At 44.2% G+C, this 8,640-nt stretch overlaps 1 pseudogene; it reads left to right on the top strand.

The window, feature by feature from the left end:
• The first annotated feature begins 2,998 nt into the window (after positions 1–2,998).
• On the top strand, positions 2,999–3,843 carry LOC147168193 (uncharacterized; annotated as a pseudogene).
• The last annotated feature ends 4,797 nt before the right edge of the window (positions 3,844–8,640 follow it).

Genomic DNA, 8,640 nt, shown 5'->3' with positions numbered 1-8,640 from the left:
AAGCCGACTTAACGCAGGTGACCATGCGGCTAACCAACCTCCAGCTGTTTTTCGACCATAAGATGAACTGAGAGAGCCAGTATATTTTAGCGCTATTTTTTCAGACAAATTTGGACCTCTAACAACTCGTGCATTAGCTGATCGGCACAGCTGCTTCGGATAGCAGAATGTGCGGCTAATGAAACAACAGAGAAAGAGAAATACGGCTTGTGCTTGACAGAAACTGAATAATTTAAGGTAACGTGCAGATCCTTTTGTCTACCAAAGTAGTCAAGTGCTGTGATTGTGCAAGCTCTTTCCACTAGGACCCAACATGACTGCACTGAAAGGTTACAGTAGTGTTCGAGCACCTGCTGCATTATGTCAAAGTTAACGCAGATGTCGCAATTTGAACACTTCCTGTTACGCAGAGTTTTTCTGAGGTTATGGGGGATTGTTCAAAAAAACAACAACAAAAAACAATCAAAAAACAAATGGGTGGATCAGGGACAGGCTGGGGAATAAAAATAATTGTCATTGAGGCGACACAACGGACATGCACCAAATCATATTTGTCTATGGTGGGGTGAATGTGCACGGTGACTGGCGACATGTGGCAATTAATATTTATCAACTAAGGTTTATGGGGTAGTCAGGGGCGCACCGGCCCGAAAATGGACCGGCAGTACAGGAAACCCTTGAAATTCCCGATTTCCAGTCAGCCCCTGGGTGACATTAAATTGATATCACTGAACTGCGAACGTGCAGGGGTCGACTACAGTTTAGTTTGACCTTAGAACAGATCATTATCTGGGAAAGGTGATTCTGTATTCTTCTTCTTCTTCTACTTTTCCTTTCGGCTTTTCCCTTTCGGGGTCGCCACAGCGAATCAGTTGCCCCCATCTAACCCTGTCCTCTGCATCCTTTGCTCTCATACAAACTAAATTCATGTCCTTTTTAACTACAACCATAAACCTCCCCTTTTGTCTTCCTCTACATCTCTTGCCTGGCATTTGGAAACTCAGCATCCTTCTGCCAATATACTCACTATCTCTCCTCTGGACATTTCCAAACCATCTCAGTCTGGCCTCTCTGACTTTATCTCCAAAGCTTTTAACATGTGCTGTGCCTCTGCTGTACTCATTCCTGATTATATCCATCCTGATCACTCCCAAAGAGAAGCTCAGCACCTTCATCTCCGCCACCTCCAGCTCTGCTTCCTGTCTTTTCCTCAGTGGCACTGACTCCAGACCAAACAACATCGCTGGTCTCACCAGTTTTATAAACCTTTTCTTTCATTCTAGCTGAAACTCTTCTATCACACATCACACCTGACACTTTTCTCCACTCGTTCCAGCCTGCCTTCACTCAATATACACACTTTCCATTGCTCTGGACTGTTGACCCTAAATACTTTAACTCCTCCACCTTCTTAGTCTTTTCTCCCTGTAACCTCACTCTTCCACTTGAGTCCCTCTCATTCACGCACAGATACTCCGTCTTGCTACGACTAACCTTTATTCCCCTCCTTTCCAGGGCGAAGCTCCACACCTCTAGCTTCTCCTCCACCTGTTCCCCGCTCTCACTACAGATCACAATGTCATCTGGAAACATCATAGTCCATGGAGATTCCTGTCTAACCTCTCTGTCATCCTGTCCATTGCCATAGCAAACAAGAAGGGGCTCAGAACTGATCCCTGATGTAGTCCGACCTCCACTTTGAACTCCTCCGTCACACCTACAGCACACCTCACCACTGTCTTACAGTCCTCATACATGTCCTACACCACTTCAACATATTCTCTGCCACTCCAGACTCCCTCATACAAAACCACAGTTCCTCTCTGGGCACCCTGTCATAAGCTTTCTCCAGATCTACAAAGACACAATGAAGCTCCTTCTGACCTTCTCTGTACTTCTCTATCAACATCCTCAAAGCAAATACTGCTTCTGTGGTACTCTTTTTTTTTTTGGCATGAAACCATACTGCTGCTCATCGGTTGGGGCAGACCGCAGTATAGCGCAGTGCTGCGGTCCCCTGTCCGTGTCCCCGCCGCGCCGCCCCCACCCCCCCTATTTATTTTTTTAATGCACCACATACACTCACTGACATGCCTGGGAGGCGGGTGGATCGGAGCATGGGGATATAATTTCCCTCTGCTCCGGTTCACCTGCTCCCAATGTCTGGGGGCTTAGGGGCCTGGGGGCGGCTGGGGCTGGGTTGGGGTGGATGGGGGGCGGGGGGTTGTGGGGGGAGCGGGGGGTTGTGGGGGGGGGGGGGCGGGGGATGTGGACCCCGTCCTGCTGCGTTGGGTTGGGGGCGCGGGCCGTGTTGGGGTGGGGGGCGCTCCTGCTCCTGGGTTTGCTCTCCGGCCGGTGGCCCCGGCGGGGCCCGGGGGTCGTCCTTTGGCGCTGCCGCGGCCTGGGGGGCCCTGAGGTGTTGCGCTTGCTCTGTCCTGGCAGGGGTCAACGGCTCCCCTCTTTGGTGGAGATTTTCATGCATGCCAGATCCACCACACCAGCATCTATCGAAACTCTTCCTGAGGTCATTGAATCGGTGGAGGCTGGTGTCTGTGGATCTCACTCTGCTTCGTTTGTCCTTCCTTCCTTTCCTCAGTCTCTCCTTTGTTCTCTTGAGGTCTCCCTGATTTGTTGGAATTTAGATGGTTCTGGGGTTGGTAAAGAACTCTGGTTGGTGGCCCGGTGGGTGGTGTCTGGTCGGTGCTGGATTTCACTTTCCTTTGTTTTCTTTGGTCCTTCCTCGGGTCTCCTGACGGCGGTGTTCGGTTTAGGTGAACGGTATGGGATTTTTTTAAATAGGTTTTTGGTGACGAATACACACACACACTCGCACGCACGCACATACACATACACATACTCACCCACATACAAAAAAATAAGTAAATAAATAAATAAAAAAAGAGCAATGATGATGACATTACCGAATGAACAATACTGAGCTCTTTATAAGAAGAAAAAATAAATAAATAAATAAATAAATAAAATAAAATAAAATATAATTGTGGGCACCAGCACACTTCTCCTCCATTCCCCAGCCATCTTCTCACAATCTAAGATCCCATTGAACAAACTGTCAGAAATTCTACTGCTACCTCTCCTAGACACTTCCATACCTTTACAGGTATATCATCAGGACAAGTGCCTTTCCATTCTTCATCCTCTTTAATGCCCTTCTCACTTCATTCTTACTAATCTTTGCTACTTCCTGGTCCACAACAGTCACCCCTACTCTTCGTTCTCTCTCATTTTCCTCATTCATCAACTCTTCAAACTACTCTTTCCATCACACTACTGACATCTGTCAACACACTTCCATCCCTATCTTTTATTACCCTAACCTGCTGCATGTCCTGCCCATCTTTGTCCATTTATCTTGCTAAATCAGTCTCTCCCTCTTTACTGTCCAACCTAGCATACAAGTCATCGTAAGCCCCTTGTTTGGCCTTTGCCACTTCTACTTTCACCTTACGCTGCATTTCCCTGTACTCCTGTCTACTTTCTTCAGTCCTCTCAGTGTCCCACTTCTTCTTAGTTAACCTCTTTCTCTGGATCCACTTCTGCACCTCCTCATTCCACCACCAAGTCTTCCTTCAAGATGACACACCAAAGACTGTCCTACCTGTTTCCCTGATAAGATTTGCTGTAGTTGTCCAGTCTCAACTCCTTCCTGAAATGTATGCAACATTCTTTTACAGCTTCCACCATTTTGTCCTCTGCTCTGCCTTTGCCGTTTTTGTCTTCGTCACCACCAGAGTCATCCTACACACTACCATCCTATGCTGTCTGGCTACACTCTCACCTACCATTACGTCACCACCGTCTACACAAGATGTACCTGTGTAGTCCTACCTCCACTCTTGAAGGTCACCCTATATTCATGCCTCTTCTGGAAGAAAGTATTCACGACAGCCATTTCCATTCTATTTGCAAAGTCAACCACCATCTGTCCTTCTGCGTTCCTCTCCTGGATTCCAAACCTGCCCATCACCCCCTGCTCATCACCTCTTTTTCCTGCACCAACATGTCCATTGAAGTCTGCACCAATGACATCTCTCTCATTTCTAGGGATGCTCTGCGTACATTTCATCAACGTTCAACCAAAAGTTGTCCTTCTCCTCCAGCTCAAATCCTACTTGTGGCACATACCTACTAACAGCATAAGCTATCACACCTTCGATTCCTAGCTTCAGGCTCATCACTCTATCTGACACTCTTTACCTCCAGGAAATTCTTAACAAACTCCTCCTTAACGATAACTCCTACTCTATTTCTCTTCCTATCTACACCATGATAGAACAACTTCAACCTTGCTCCTAAACTTCTAGCTTTTCTCCCTTTCCACCTGGTCTCCTGATCACACAGTATTTCCAACTTCCTCCTCTGCATCACCTTTTCCTCTCATAGTTCCAATATTCAAAGTCCCTACTCTCAGTCCTAGACTCTTGGTGTTCCTCTTCTCTTTATTCCTACAAACACACCTTCCTCCTCTAGTCCTGATTCCACCGGCACCCTGTCGGTCAACAGCACTGATGGCGGGCGTTGTTAACCCGGCCCTCGACCGATCGGGTATGGAAGTCATATATTTGATTTGCATGTTTGATTTGACCAAAGTTTTACGTCGGGTGCCCTTCCTGACACAACCCTTTGTATTTATTAGGGCTTGGGATCGGCACAAGAAGACACTGGCTTGTATCCCATTGCGACAAATGTGATTCTCTCATGAAAACAAATTAACTGTAGCGATGACTCACTCTGTCCAACAGTTTTTGCATTATTTAATTAATTGCACCAGCAGCAGATTTATTTATCCGCCTGTCAATGAAAATAAAGATTAACATCTCTTTACAAGCCATATTTCTGAAAACAGTGACTTTCAGTAGATGAGTGGTTTAATATAGGGGCACACTAAAGTCATTCACTACAGGAGTGAGCAATATAGATGTAGTTACTGTATACAATGTGAATTGCCGATGGTCTGGTTTTTAGGTGCTTAATTGTCCACCACCCAGAGACTCCCTGAGGCACAGATGTGTTATCCTTTTAGGGCCTTTTTGAGGATGATTTGATGTTGACTCTCGAGGTCCAGAGACACCAATAACTGTGGTGTTGTAACCCAGCTGTAATTATACTTTATGTACGTTTTTGTTGGGTTATAATTTTATCTTGGGCGGCACGGTGGCTGACTGGTTAGCACGTCCACCTCCCAGTGCAGAGGACGTGAGATCGAGTCCGGGCTTCGGCCTTCCTGGGTGGAGTTTTGCATGTTCTCTCCGTGCGGTTTCCTAGCACATTCCAAAGATATGCATGGCAGGTCAATTGAACACTCCAAATTGTCCATAGGTGTGATTGTGAGTGTGGATGGTTGTTCGTCTCTGTGTGCCCTGCGATTAGCTGGCAACCAGTTCAGGGTGTACCCCGCCTACTGCCCGAAGCCAGCTGGGATAGGCTCCAGCGGCCCCACAACCCTTGTGAGGACTAAGCGGTTAAGAAAATGGATGGATGGATGTATAATTTTATCTTATTTTTAATTATTTGGTTAGAGCAATTTTCCAACAGTTCTATGGTTTACTGTGCCCAAGTAAGGTAACAGCTGTCTTTTTGGCCTTAGCTCGATATCCCTAATGTTTCTATAGTAGAGCAGTGAGCACTAATGTCAACTATTTAATGCTATAGGTCAATAAACAATGTCTTCGTTTGTGTATAATATCCACATTATAGTGTGTTGCTAGTAGCCAAGTTATGTTGACTTAAACAAATTTATATTAAAACTGAAATTACTAATGATGCTAACTGTTCTTGTATGATACATGCTTATTTGGCAGGTAATTTAGTAATTAATGTATTTTATGTTGATACGTATATAAAATAGGGGTGTGCCCAAAAATGGATTCTCATAAGAATTGCGATTCTCATTTAGTACGACTCAGAAATGATTTTAAATGTCCCAAAATCATTTAAAATATTTTATACTGCCTTGAATGCCTTTGTGCCTTTATACTTGCCTTTGTCTCTGTGTGCCTTTATTTGGAGCGCTGTTCATGTTGTACCCGGTTTGGCCACTGAAGGACAGTGTGGTTCCACGCGGTCTAATGCACTGTTAAGTTGTAGCCACATTAGAGAGTAGAAGGAAAAAGTCACGATCAAGTTATTCCAATAAAAGTTGGTTTTTTTTTGCAGTGTGGAGCCGTTCTTTTGAGTGATAAAAGTGCCGCAAGTAGCTCGCTAATTAGCATTAGCGAATCAGACTGGAGTCGATCATTACAATTCCTTGTACATCTATAGATTAAAGCAAAAATCATTGTCAATCAAATCATTTTGAATCATAACGCAGACCCAAAAATCAGAATCGAATCAAATCGTGAGACATTCAAAGATTCTCACTCCTAATATAAAATATAGCCTACTATATAAATGCTGTACTGTGTACACAGGTCTTCCAGCCCTCGAGGACCAGGAGTGTACAGTTTGAGATCATGCCCTTGTCAGAAACATGGCCAGAAGGTGAAAGCTGTTGAAGTTGCAACGTGTATTTGTGCGTGTGCGCTGTACTCTGTGTTCTCAACCTTTGCCAAAAGTTCTCAAGGTTTTCTTGCTAGTGTTTGTAGTGTGAGACTGCTGCTGTTTCAAAGCCACTGAGGAGGATATCTGCTGAACCTGTCTGCAAATCCCTGTCTGCTCGTTCGAGGCAAACACTCACATGAACATTCCCATGCACTCATTAATTTTTAATCTTTCTTTAACAATTTCATTTTATTTTTGCTGGCTAGCCCTCTATTTAATTTTAATGGACAATTAGAGGACACTGAAGAAATATCGTTTAATATATGTATATATATATATATATATATATACACACACACACCTCACACACAAGTGGGATGCTCTTCCTCGATCAGTTATTAGGGAGTCACCGGGGTTGCTGCACTCTGATAAATAACAAAATATATATATCCAGAACGATTGCAACATGTTACGGGTAACGTAACAAGTTAGCATTCAGAGATTCCACAACATTTGGCAACTCATTTGCAGTTTTGCATTTGTGTGTTTGATTAAGGCGCAAATTATGAATTTTGACCTGTAAACTGCTATATGAAAGTGCTTATTGTCTGCCTTGTTCCTGTCCAGAAACTATCGATCCTCTGGTAGACGGCAGGAGAGAAGATGAGTTGAAGAGGAGGTCAGGGATGATGCTGTTGACCACAGATCTTAAATCCACAAACAGGATCCTTTTGTAAGTCCTTGGAATCAGAGGCGATTCTAGAGTTCACTTCATTTCAGGCTGGGATGAAGTGCATCCCCATGTTGACTGCATCATTCACCTTAGTAGGCAAACCTCAGGAGGTCTAGTCGGGCTCCTCCGACGCTCTTCACGTGGTTCAACACAATGATTTCAAAACACTTCATAACAAAATATGCCAGCATGACAGGCATATATTGTCACTCAGTCCCGAAACTTCAGGATTCATCGGGACTGGGATGGTGGTGGAGCGTTTGAAGCAGGATGTGACTTTACACAGTTCCAAAGATCCATTAAAGATCTGAGGGGATACTGAAGGCATCTGATCAGCGCAGACTTTCAGGCAGGACAGAGATACACTGTTGGGGTCTGGAGCCTTGCTTTTGTTGCCTGAAAAGCCAACTGGCGTCCTGTTTGGGAATGTTAAGGGGGCAGGGAGAGTCATCTGCTGCAAATTACGCTCAGCATTTGGGTAATAGTAATCAAAATACAGAGGTCTAGGGTGTTATTTGGGACCTTTTTGTTTGTTCTTATTTTTTTCGCCCCAGGCACTACTCTGCCTTATGTACTGTATTACAGTTTAATCTTCATCTTCATCTTGTTCAGTGAAAGACGACAGATTGTTCAGATGATAGGTCAAGGCTACGCCACATTAATTCATACTGTACATGTTACTTTTGGGCACGTTAGCCGTCACAGTCATTTAAGAGAGATTCATCACTTCGCCTTTAATGTGCACTCGTATGACATTTTCATTTGTCACATGACGGCAAATCAACGGGCCAGTGCGTGGGCAGTTACGTTTCCATTCACTGCTACGAATGAAATACGGTGACCTCATAGTCTCTTATTCATCCTGAAGACACACATACACACTCCAAAAGAAAAGGAGAGAAAAATGAGGGAAAAGAAAAGCTTCAAAGTGGGATGGTTGAATGGAGAGGAAAAAAGGGAACTACTGAGTGTGAGGCAAACTGTGCTAACCATTATTCCACTTTGCTGCCACCTCCCATTATAAGTGCACAATCTCCCATTATAATCAGTTGAAATCTAAATGCACTCGATTATCGTCCCAGGTTCATTCACCTTGGCATTGCTTTAATTGTGCCTGGATGTTAAATTCTAATTGCACCTGTAATTAGAGTGGGGCTGTATTTCATATTAATATACCACTAAAAAGATTAAATTACGACACTTTAAGAATATACAACCACAAAATGAGGAAAGGAGGTCGGAAAGAGGAAGGCACAAATCATATTAAGATGAGGACGATATAAGCTAACAAGTGATATATGTGGCCATGAAACACTCTGGCAAAGATGCCAAAGGGAGAAAATAAAATCTATTGAAATATATTTGCAGGCACACAGTGACTCATCTACCTGTCTGACATCTCTGTT

The sequence above is a fragment of the Leptonotus elevatus genome, chromosome 9 (genome assembly GCF_054856555.1).
Source record: "Leptonotus elevatus isolate MCC_2025b chromosome 9, RoL_Lele_1.0, whole genome shotgun sequence".
Taxonomy (NCBI): domain Eukaryota; kingdom Metazoa; phylum Chordata; class Actinopteri; order Syngnathiformes; family Syngnathidae; genus Leptonotus; species Leptonotus elevatus.
Note: the sequence above shows the minus strand (reverse complement) of the source record. Positions and strands in the feature narration are given on the sequence as shown.